This window comes from Nyctereutes procyonoides, unplaced genomic scaffold (genome assembly GCF_905146905.1).
Source record: "Nyctereutes procyonoides isolate TBG_1078 unplaced genomic scaffold, NYPRO_anot_genome, whole genome shotgun sequence".
Taxonomy (NCBI): Eukaryota; Metazoa; Chordata; class Mammalia; order Carnivora; family Canidae; genus Nyctereutes; species Nyctereutes procyonoides.
The window spans coordinates 21,083,283-21,095,969 of NW_026575030.1; the positions used below are offsets into that span (position 1 = coordinate 21,083,283).

The 12,687-nt window shown below is 39.2% G+C and overlaps 1 protein-coding gene across 1 annotated transcript in view; it reads left to right on the forward strand.

Annotated features, from left to right (window-relative positions):
• The window catches only part of OSBPL11 (oxysterol binding protein like 11), an 87,745-nt gene that overhangs the window by 16,563 nt on the left and 58,495 nt on the right, over positions 1–12,687 (forward strand). The window lies entirely within an intron of this gene.

The following is a 12,687-nucleotide window of genomic DNA, read 5'->3' on the forward strand; positions in this document are numbered from 1 at the left end:
CCCTAAATTTGCCCTAGAATGTAGTCTGGTTTTACCCTGTTCTCCCAGGCACCCAGCCCCGTTTTGGGTATGTGTAACTTAATTTGGGAAGTAAGTACTTATAGGAAACACAGTTCTATATCCCAAAAGAGCAGTGGTCATATGGTCGTAGTGGAAAGTTTTAAAAAATGTAATCTATATCTAATAATAGATGGAAATAGCTCTATGCCTGAACTATGCCACCTATTCAAGAGAATTGAACATTTAAAAATATTTTTTTTAAATATTTTTATTATAAAAATAACAAGATATCAAAATTGGAAAATATGAAACAGTAAAGTATAATTACGGTTCTTCCCATCCAGTAATCGCCATAGTTTCTATTTTGTATAGTTTTATTCTGTGCAGATTTTTTATAGGCTATATAAAATTTGGTAGCCTGTAGTTTTAATGATCTTAAAGCACTTTCCCATGTTGTTAGAAACTCATAGACAGGGATCCCTGGGTGGCGCAGTGGTTTGGCGCCTGCTTTTGGCCCAGGGCGCGATCCTGGAGACCCGGGATCGAATCCCACATCAGGCTCCCGGTGCGTGGAGCCTGCCTATGTCCCTCTGCCTGTGTCTCTGCCTCTCTCTCTCTCTCTCTCCGTCTCTCTCTCTCTCTCTTTCTGTGTGACTATCATAAATAAAAGAAAAAAGAAAAGAAAAGAAACTCATAGACATTTTACTTGCTGAATACTCTTCTAGGATACTTCTTTTTATTTTTTTAGAGTATTAAATTCCAGTGAGTTAACATATCATGTAATCTATGATACTTAATCATTCTCCTAATGTCATTCATTTAGCTTGTTTTCCTCTCCATTTCCTTTTTTTCTCTTTGTTTTTTATTATTATTTTAATTATTGTAAATAGTGCTACAGTGGACACAGTTGCATATTATCTTTGTCTACATTTCTAATCGTTTTCTTAGACTAGATGGCTGGAAGTAAAATACTGGGCCCAAGAACGTTGACATTAAAAAAAAATTAATTCCAGTATAATTAACATAAAGTGTTATGAGTTTTGGTGTATGATATAGTGATTCAGCAATTTTCTACATTACGCAGTGCAAAGAGCATTAATGTTTTTAAGGCTCTTAGCAGGAAGGGAGTACCTTTCAACTTGACTTTATACTTTCAGGTATAGACTAAAACACAGTTGGACTTAGAATTTGTTTTATATGAGATTTATTTGAGTATACAGGCTGTGAGTTGATTTTTTTTTCCAGCTATTCAGAATTGTGTTGTGGTTTTATAGAAATATTCCACTTCTATCTTCTCATTGCCTAAATCATTAAACAGAGATTTCTTGAACACTTGTTATATCCCAGGCTATACATTAGGTGCTACAAGGAATATGAGGATGAGTAAGAAGCAGTCACTGCTCTGCAGAATGTCTTTACAGCAGAAGGAGGTACATGTGTTGCAGTTGCTCCCATCTGTTGTCAGTTACTTTTTCTTTAGCTAAACAGGCTGCTCTCTCCCTTCATCATGCTATTTATGCTATCAAGGGGGTGAACCACAACTAAGCTAACTTTGGAGAACAGTTTTCGCTTAGCAGAAAGTAGGAATTTTGATCTGTGGCTTGACAGGCACCTGCTTTATACTGACTACAGCTTGAATAAATTCCTGCCTGCAGTGAAATGCGTTAAGGTGTCCAAGACTAATTTCTCTACCTGGGCTCTGGAAGCCACCTCTCTCCCATTTCCCTCTTTCTCCTGAGTCTTAAGTGTTTCTGTCTCCTTCTCTTTGGGAACTTAGAACTACCCACATCCTTTGAATCAGTCATGTTTCTCCCAGTCTCTCTTAATTACTGCCAGCTGGCTGTGCCTTCATCATTCCATTGATCTGTTGTTTCTTGGTTGTTGAATTTAATAGAAACTTCTCAGTCTTCATCTTATTTCACCCCTCGGTAGCTTTGAACATGCTTGACCACAAACTTATTTAAGTTTGATCCTGGGTTTCTTCCTGCTACTCAGCTACTTCTTATCACTTCTCTGCACTCCTCTAGCCTTTTTTTTTTTTTTTTTAAGAGTTTTATTTATTCATGAGAGACACAGGGAGAGGCAGAGACATAGGCAGAGGAAGGAGAAGCAGGCTCCATGCAGGAGCCGGATTCAGGACTCAATCCTGGAACCCCAGGATCAGGTCCTGAGCCAAAGGCAGATTCTCAACTGCTGAGCCACCCAGATGTCCCTCCCTTGGCCTTTAAAACTTTTCCTTAGGATTCTTTCTTAGACTCTGTTCCATCTCTTGTCATTTTATAATCCTTTTTGGGTGGTTTTATTTGCTCTAATGGCTTCAAAATCAGTTACATGCTTATATGCTGGTTACTACCAAATCTATACATCCCACCCAAATCATGCTACCTTATTGGATATTGACCTATGTATGTCCCACAGATCCCTGAAATTCAACATATAAAACTGGAACAAACCCAAAACTTCCCAGTGAAGGTATTAGTATTTCTACAGTTGTTCCAGCTGGCTCTTTCCCTTCTGTCTTACCCTTATTCTCACTCTGCATTTCTTTCTCACTTCACATCTAGTCAGTCAAATCCGGTCACTTCAGCCTCAGTCACTATTGACTCCTGTGTCTTTGTTTAGTGAATCCTATGTCTTTAATGAAATAACTTTCCAATTTGTATGACAGCTAAAAACAGTCCCAGTGTGTCTCTCCTCCAATAGGAGACCTTGTCATTGTCTTTTTCTTCAAGGAGATCTATTTCTCTTAGATTAGATTATGTTTTGGGGATGGAGAGAAATTGTCTTCTTTATTTTCCCATCTTTTTCAGTGGATTTTCAGAATGCATGACATTTAGGAGGTACTGAGTAATTGTGCTGAACTGAAATGAGGATTTCAGAAAGTCGCTTAATTCTAAAAGCTTTTATGTATGATCAAGAAGGGGGAAGAGGGATCCCTGGGTGGTGCAGCGGTTTGGCGCCTGCCTTTGGCCCAGGGCGCGATCCTGGAGACCCGGGATCGAATCCCACGTCGGGCTCTCGGTGCATGGAGCCTGCTTCTCCCTCTGCCTATGTCTCTGCCTCTTTCTCTCACTGTGTGCCTATCATAAATAAATAAAATTAAAAAAAAAAAGAAGGGGGAAAAATAAGTGTATTATAGTAATGAAGACTTAGGAATTGAAATAATCATTATCGAGTTATTTCAGAGAAGATGAGACTCACATTAAATACAATAATGCCACTTGGCATAGTTCAGTTATTTAGTTGTTTTTATAGACTATCAGCCTCTAGTACTAATTGAAATGGAATGCTAACAAGTTTAGAAGATCAGAATATACCCAGTTTGTTCAGTGGTATGGTTCCTGAAGGACTGAAAAAGAAATTAAACTTCTCACAGCTTGTTTTTCAGTGTATTAGTCTTTGGGACCATCATTTCTACTTCAAAGAACAAAATAGTAATATGATCAGACATATGTGTTCCCACTTGAACTAGTTTTTATTCATGTTAACAGATACATTAAAAATATCTTGTAAAACATCACACATTTTATTTGTTTAAAGATTTAATTTATTTATTTTAGAGCGTGCATGAATGAGGGGTGGGGCAGAGGGGGAGAGAGAGAAAGAGGGAAAGAATCTCAAGCCGACTCCATGCTGAGAGTGAAGCCTCCTGTGGGGCTCAATTTCACAACTGAAATCATGACCTGAGCTGAAACTAAGATGCTTAACTGACAGAGCCACCCAGGTGCCCCTCATTCATTCATTCATTCATTCATTCATTCGAGACTGAGCAAGAGAGCACAAGCAGGGGGAGCTTTAGAGGGAGAGGGAGAAGCAGGCTCCCTGTGGGGCATGATTGCAGGACTCTGGGATCATGATCTGAACTGAAGGCAGACAATTAACCAACTGAACCACCCAGGCACCCCCTTTTTTAATTTAAATTTTACTTAGTTAACATATAGTGCAATATTTATTTCTGGGGTAGAATTGAGTCATTCATCACTTATATACAACCCTCAATGCTCATTACAGCATCATCACCCATCTACCCCATCCCCCACCTCCCTCCCTCCATCAGCCCTCAGTTTATTTTCAACTGTTGAAGTGTCTTCTGGTTTGTTTCCCTCTCTCTTTTTTCCCCTTCCCATATGTTTTATCTGTTTTCCTCCCTAAATTCCCCACATGAGGGGCATCTGGGTTTCATTGGTTAAGCATCTGCCTTTGGCCCAGGGCATGATCCTGGGGTCCCAGGATCGAGAGTCCCACATCAGGCTCCCTGCAGGGAGCCTGCTTCTCCCTCGGCCTGTGTCTCTGCCTCTCTATGTCTTTCATGAATAAATCAATAAAATCTTAAAAAAAAAAATTCACAGATGAGAGATCATGTGTTATTTGTCTTTCTATGATGGACTTATTTAACGTAGCATAATATGCTCTAGCTCCATCCACATTTTTGTAAATGGCAAGATAACATTTTTTCTGATGACCAAGTAATATTCCATTGTGTATATATACTAAATCTTTTGTATCCATTTATCAGTGTCAGTTGATGGACATTTGGTCTGTCTCCATATTTTGGCTATTGTTGATTATGTTGCTATAAACATAGGGGTGCAAATCTATTCTTTAATCCTTTGGGTAAATACTAGTAGTGTAATTGCTGGATCATAAAGTAATTTTATTTTTTTACTTTTTGAGGAACCTCCATACTCTTCTCTAGAGTGTCTGCACCAGTTTGCATTCCCACCAACAGTGCATGAGAGTTCCCCTTTCTCTGCATCCTCACCAAAACCTGTTATTTCTTGTATTGTTCATTGTAGCTATTCTGACAGGTGTGAGGTAGTATCTCATGGTTTTGACTTGTATTTCCCTGATTATAAGTGATGTATCTTTTCATGTGTCTAAGCCATCTCTATGTCTTCTTTAGAAAAGTGTTTATGTCTTTAGCCCATTTTCTTAACTGGACTATTTGTTTTTTGGGTGTTGAGTTTGATAAGTTCCTTATAGATTTTGGATACTAACCCTGTACCACATATGTCATTTGCAGATATCTTCTCCCATTCTGTAGGTTGTCTTTTAGCTTTGTTGATTGTTTTCTTTATTGTGCAGAAATTTTTTATCTCAAGTCCCAATAGTTAATTTTTGCTTTTGTTTCCCTTAAACCTCCAGCAGTGTATCTAGTAAGAAGTTGTTATGGCCAATGTCACAGAGGTTGCTGCCCGTGTTCTCTTCTAGGATTTTGATGGTTTCTCATCTCATATTTAGATCTTTCATCCATTTTGAATTTGTTTTTGTGTATGAAAGTGGTCCAGTTTCATTCTTCTGTATGTTGCTATTCAGTTTTCCCAACACCATTTGAAGAGACTGTCCTTTTTCCATTGGATATTCTTTCCTGCTTTGTCAAAGATTAGTTGACCATATAGTTTGGGCCCATTTCTAGGTTCTCTTTTTTTATTATTTTTATTTTTTTCATTTCTAGGTTCTCTTAATCTGTTCCGTTGTTCTATGTGTCTGTTTTGTGCTAGTACCAAACTGTCTTGGTGACTACAGCTTTGTAATAACAGCTTGAAATCTGGAATCGTGATCCCCCTGGTTTTGTTTTTCTTTTTCAGGATTGCTTTGACTATTTAGGATATTTGTGGTTCTATACAAATTTTAGGATTCTTTGTTCTAACTCTGTGAAAAAAGTTGGTGGTATTTTGATAGGGATTGCATTAAATGTGTGGATTGCTTTGGGTAGTTTAGACATTTTAACAATGTTTGTTCTTCCAATCCATGAGCATGGAATGCTTTTCCATTTCTTTGTATCCTCTTCAATTTCTTTCATAAGTGTTCTATAGTTTTCAGAGAACAGATCTTTTATCTCTTTAGTTAGGTTTATTCCTAGGTATCTTAACTGTTTTTGGTGCAATTGCAAATGGGATTGATTCCTTGATTTTTTTTTTTCTGCTGCTTCATTACTGATGTACAGAAATGCAACAGATTTCTGCGCATTGATTTTATATCCTGCAACTTTGCTGAATTCATGTATTAGTTCTAGCAATTCTTTAAATGTCTGTTAGAATTCCCCTGGGAAGCCATCCAGCCTAGGATGTATGTTTTTTGGGAGATTTTTGATTGCTAATTTGATTTCTTTGCTGGTTATGAGTCTGTTCAAATTTTCTCTTTTTTCCTATTTCAGTTTTGATAGTAAGATTCTAGGAATTCAACAATTTCTTCCAGATTGCCCAGTTTGTTGGCGTATAATTTTTCATAGTATTCTCTTACAATTGTAGTTCTGTGGGGTTGGTTTTGGTCTCTCTCTTTCATTCATGATTTTATCTGTTTGAGTCCTCTTTTGTTTTTGGTAAGTCTGGGTGGGAATTTGTCAATTTTATTAGTTGTTTCAAAGAACCAGTGATTGGTTTCGTTGATCTATTCTACTGTGGGTTTTTTTGTTTCTTTATCATTGATTTCTGCTCTATTTTTTATTTCTCTTCTTCTGCTGGCTTTAGGCTTTATTTGCTGTTCCATTTCTATTTCCTTTAGATGTAAGGAAAGGCTGTGTATTTGAGACATTTCTTGCTTCATGAGGTAGACCAGTATTGCAGTATAATTCCCTCTTAGGACTGCCTTTGCTGCATCCGAAAGGTTTTAGACTGTTGTGTTTTCATTTTCATTTGCTTCCATATATTTCTTAAAATTTCTTCTTTGATTTCCTGGTTAACTCAGTCATTCTTTTTAGCATGTTCTTTAACTTCCATGTATTTGAAGTCTTTCCAACTTTTTTCTTGTGTTTGACTTTATGTTTCTTAGTTTTGTGGTCTGAAAATATGCATGGTATGATCTTGATCTTTTTTATTTGTTGAAGGCTGGTTTGTGCCCTGGTATGTGATCTCTTCTGGAGAATGTTCCATATGCACTTGAAAAGAATATGTATTCTCCTGCTTTAGGATGAGATGTTCTGAATATATCTGTTAAGGCCATCTGGTCCAGTATGTCTTTCAAAGCCTTTGTTTCCTTGTTAATTTTATACTTTGATGATCTGTCCGTTCTTGTAACTGGGATGTTGAAGTCCCCTACTATTGTTGTTTTGTTATCAATGAAGTTTTTTTATGTTTAATATTAATTGATTTATACTGTTGGCTGCTTCCACATGGGGGGCATAAATATTTATAATTGCTAGATCTTCTTGAATGATAGACCCCTCATTTTTTCCCACTCAAAGAGTCCTCCCTTAATATTTCTTGCAGGGCTGGTTTAGTGGTTTAGTGGTCACAAACTCCTTTAGTTTTGTTTGCTTGGGAAAGTCTTTGTCCGTGACCTTTCTCTTCTGAATGATAGCCTTGCTGGATGAAGAATTCTTGGCTGCATATTTTTTCCCAGTTAACCCGCTGACTATTTCCTTCCACTCTCTTCTGACCTGTCACATTTCTGTGGACAGACATGCTGCAAACTTGATCTGTCTTCTCTTGTAGGTTAAAGACTATTTCCCTTGCTGCTTTCAGGATTCTTTGCTTGTCTGTGTATTTTGTAAATTTGACTATGATATGCCTTGGCAATAAACTTTTGTTGAATTTAATGGGAGTTCTCTGTGCTTCTTGGATTTTGATGTCTGTGTCCTTCCCCAGATATAGGGAAGTTTTCAATTATAATTTATCCGAATATACCTTCTGCCCCCATTTCTCTCTCTTCATCTTCTGGAATTCCTATGATATAAATGTTATTACACTTTAATAAGTCACTGAGTTCCCTAATTCTACCTTTGAAGTCCATTACCTTTCTTTCCCTCTTCTTTTCAGCTTCATTTTTTCCCCATAATTTTATCTTCTATATCACTGATTTGCTCCTCTGCTTCATCCATCCTAATTTTTATAGCCTCCATTTAGGATTGCATCTCAGTTACAGCATTTTTAATTTCGGCCTGACTAGATTTTAGTTCTTTTATCTCTACAGTAAGGGATTCTGTAGTGTCTTTTATGTTTTTTTTCAAACTCAGCTAGTATCTGTATAATTGTTGTTTTAAATTCTAGTCCAGACATCTTATGTCTACATTGATAAATCTCTGGTTATCATTTCTTCATGTTCTTTTGAGGTGAATTTCTCTGTGTTGTCATTTTGGAGAGAGAAGAAAAAGGAAAATAAAAATAAAAATTGAGGAATAAAGGAACCTAGGTCCTAGATATGTTTTGATCTACTTGTTATGAGAAGCTTGATAGAAAAAAGATGGCTTAGTTGATTGAATGGACAACTCTTGATTTCAGCTCAGGTCATGATCTCAGTCAGGGTCCTGGGATGGAGCCGAGCATCAGGCTCCGTGCTCAGCAGAGAATCTATTTGAGGATTCTCTTTCGTTCTCCCTCTGCCCCTCCCTGTTCATGCTCTCTCTCTCTCTCTCTCTCTCTAATAAATAAATCTTTCTTAAAAAGGTAGAAAGAGGGATGCCTGGGTGGCTCAGTGGTTGGGCGTCTGTCTTCGGCTCAGGTCATGATCCCAGGATCCTGGGATCGAGTCCCGCATCCGGCTCCCCACAGGGAGCCTGTTCTCCCTCTGCTTAGGTCTCTGCCTGTCTCTGTGTCTCTCGTGAATAAATAAAATATTAAAAAAAATAAAAAGGTAGAAAGAAAGAAACAAAAAGATTAAAAATTTAAAAATATGTGTATAAAATTTAAAAAATGCTATTTCTGTTTCTATAAAACAAAACAAAAACAAGAAACAAAACCCAAAGGATGCTAGATCCTGTTTGCCTTAACACTGAAGCCTTGCAGCACTCTGTGATCAGTAGACTTGGTTTGTGAGGCGTGTTTGTGTTGGTCTTCTGGTGGAGGGGCCTGCTGCTCTGATTCTCAGGTGGAATTGCCGTAGTGGAGATGCTCCTGTAGGACAGAGGGGGCCAGGGTTTGGTGTAGTGGTTCCGTTCTCCACTTGGTGATGCTGTTCAGCTCACTGAGACGGATCAAGCTGGTGGGGGAAGGGGAGGAGGAAAATGACTTTAACCTGTTCTCTCCTCTTTCAGAGCCGGGAAATGCCTGCCACCCCTTCTCTTCAGTAAGCCCTCACAGATGCCCAAACAGTGAACCTGACTGTGTTACTCGTTTCCCTCAGATTCCTGCCTTCACCCTGTATACTAGCTGTCTTCCTGCCAAACAGCTCAGCACTCCTGTGTTTTATCTCAGGCGTGGCTGTTTCAAAAACCCACCCTCCAAAACAAAACAAAGCCCCACCCTTCAGAGACCCTCGGGGCACAGACCTACACTGATCCTCTGGGGGAGGATCTCCCTGCATTGTGGCCAGTGTCAGCTTGTTGCAAGAGACAGCTGCACAGTCTCCCAGCAGTTCAGTTTATGGTAGATCAGGACATACAGCTAGTGCCAGGCTCTGCAGCCCTCAGTTTGAGTCTTTGCTCTTGTACTAGTGAGTCGGACACCTTGATGGTGCCTGTAGGGTCCTTTGCCTGTGGAGACACCTTGTCACCTTTACCAAATGTACTCCAGGCAGGATTACCACTTCTTCCCGTGTGACCCTGGGGATCCTCAGGCTGCCTGCTGCTGGGGCTCAACGCTGCTTTCCCATGGCAGCGCCATTCAGTTCCTTAGGGGCAAACCGGGCAATGTCTTAGACCCCTGAAACTTTGAAACGTGCATCAGTGTTTATAGAAAGCTGGCAGTATTGTAAACTCCTTTTTCACTATCAGTAGTTTTGGAGAATAGTTTTCTTGTGCAATTCTCAGTACGTGTTTTTACTTTTTTTTTTTCCTTCCTTTTCCAGGAGGCGCTTTCTTCCTCTTCCTCTTCTCTCACTGCTCCCCACCACTGTCAGGGCTCCCTCCACTAGGTGGTGCCCATGGCTCTTTTCTCTGACAAACTCCCTCCTTTATTTTTCTTGTTTGTAGAAGTGCAGCTTTATTCTTTACGACTTCTTTTTTTTTTTTTATAAATTAATTTTTATTGGTGTTCAATTTACCAACATACAGAATAACACCCAGTGCTCATCCCGTCAAGTGTCCCCCTCCGTGCCTGTCACCCATTCACCCCCACCCCCCGCCCTCCTCCCCTTCCACCACCCCTAGTTCATTTCCCAGAGTTAGAAGTCTTTATGTTCTGTGTCCCTTTCTGATATCTTTAAGACTTCTGATCAGGGATCCCTGGGTGGCGCAATGGTTTGGCGCCTGCCTTTGGCCCAGGGCGCGATCCTGGAGACCCGGGATCGAATCCCACATCAGGCTCCCGGTGCATGGAGCCTGCTTCTCCCTCTGCCTGTGTCTCTGCCTCTCTCTCTCTCTGTGACTATCATAAATAAATAAAAATAAAAAAAAATAAAAAAAAGACTTCTGATCAATTTCTTGGGTGTTCAGAAAGATTTGATATTTATCTAGCTGTGTTGGAGGGAGGAGACAAGCTTGGGGTGACCTTACTCCTGCCATCTTACCTTTCTTAGATTCACATATTTTATTTTTTATTTATTTAAAAAATTTTTTTTTAGATGTTATTTATTTATTTATTCATGATGGACACACAGAGAGAAAGGCAGAGACACAGACAGAGGGAGAAGCAGGCTCCCAGCAAGGAGTCCCTTGCAGGACTCCATCCCATGACTCAGGGATCACGCCCTGAGCCAAAAGCAGACGCTTAGCCACTGAGCCACCTGGGTGTCCCAGATTCACACATTTTAAACAGGAGCAATGCATGAGGGTTAGAGGTAATATATGAGGAATCAGTTATAAGGAGGGAGAGGAGAAAAGGAATAGTGAACAAAAGATGTTTGCTCACACAACTCTTGATACTGACCACCAGATGGTACAGTTGTTCCACATCTGCTGGTGGTACTGACTGCGGAAAGGGAAGGATGACAGAAAGCAGGACAGTGCCAACCAGCTGTTTCAAAGAATAAGATGTTCCTTAAGTTGATTCTTTTTAGTCTTAGATGTCTGTTTTATGAAGTAAATGCAGGGCAACAGTTTATAATTAATTGCATGTGAATTTCTAGTTCTTTTGGGGCTGTCTTTACTTTATGGTCAAATAAGCCATATCAGTATTGCCCTTGTAATTTCTGTGAGAAAGTTAACTCTTTAGATATAAGCATCAACAAAACATTAACATTTAAAAATTGAACACACAACATTACTGTACTGAAGCCTGGGAAAGATGTGGGAGCTAGACAAGAAGAATATATTCGTGCTTTTTTAAGTACCAGTAGAACTGAAAGAAATAGCTTTACTGTGACCTGGGGCTGCTCCTAGAGGAACTCTAGCAAAAACCCAAGGGACTGGGTTTCCAGAGAAGAATTCTTTCCTCTAGATGTGGGCTTTAGAAAATACTGAAACGAGAACTCAGCTGGTACTGTCAGTTTTAACATGACATAATATATAACTATCAGAAGTTGGGGTTGGCATTTTCGAAGTGGACAGCCGTTGTCTTGAGATTAGTGACTTTAAATGGGATGCCTGGGTGGCTCAGAGGTTTGGTGCCTGCCTTCGTTCCAAGAAGTAATCCTGGAGTCCAGGGATCAAGTCCCATGTCGGCCTCCTGCGTGGAGCCTGCTTCTCCCTCTGCCTGTGTCTCTCATGAATAAATAAATAAAATCTTTAAAAAAAGAAAAAGAAAAATATTAGTGACCTTATGAAACCCAAAGGGTTTGTAGTTTCACTTAATAAACAGTATTGCTTGCTAGTTTTAGAATGAAAGATAACAAAAAAAATAACGTAGTTAAGGGATCAATTCTTTTTTTTTTTTTTTTTAATATGTGATACTTTAATGAAAGTTTATCTTAGGGGTGCCTGGATGGCTCAGTTGGTAGAGCATGTGACTTTTTAAAAAAATATTTTATTTATTTATTCATAGAGACACACATTGAGAGTGAGAGCGAGAGAGAGGCAGACACACAGGCAGAGGGAGAAGCAGGCACCATGCAGAGAGCCCGACGTGGGACTCGATCCTGGGTCCCCAGGATCATGCCCTGGGCTGCAGGCGGCGCTAAACCGCTGCACCACCGGGACTGCCCAAGGATCAATTCTTTATGTTTAGATTTGATCTTTTATTTTCAAGTACTTGGAAGAAATGATACGAGAAAGACACTTGACACAGTTTATTCCTAAGGTATCCCCCTTCCCCTCTCCCTAGTAATAACTGCTAGTCTTATAATCAGGTCATTTCATTTTCCTGACAGAATTGTTACCTTGAGCCCGTTTTGTCATTGAGATCAACCTGAATCTGTTTTGAACTTTGTTCTATTAGTGGTGTCAGCTCTTCCTTGCTCTTTGTCTTTAACATCCATGTTTTAAAGGTTGCCAGTTACTGTACACTTGGTTTCCTTCATGCTGTTCAGCTGAAATTTTGCCAAGTATGTTCTGTGACTTAGGGATAGCAAAGAAAATTAATGGTAACTATCCACTGCATTTTATAGTGTAAAGTGAAAACTTTAGATGAGTTTTAAAGGAATTCTAATGTAAATTATAAAATTAAAAAATGAATATATCAACAAGATGTCAGTGTAGGTCTAACTTTAGATCTTTTCATTAAGTATAAGGAACCTTAAAATATTGGAAAAGAGATATCAATGAGCCGTTGCATTTTCTATGACCTACTATAGTAGAACCTCCGTGTAGTAAGTAAAAAAGGGAGTAGGAGGTAAAGAAACTCAACTGTAATAGAGGCAAATGATACAGGCCTCAAAATCTTTCCCGTGGCAAAACTTAAATCTCATCAAAAACAGGACCTTTATTTGGAAGCCCAA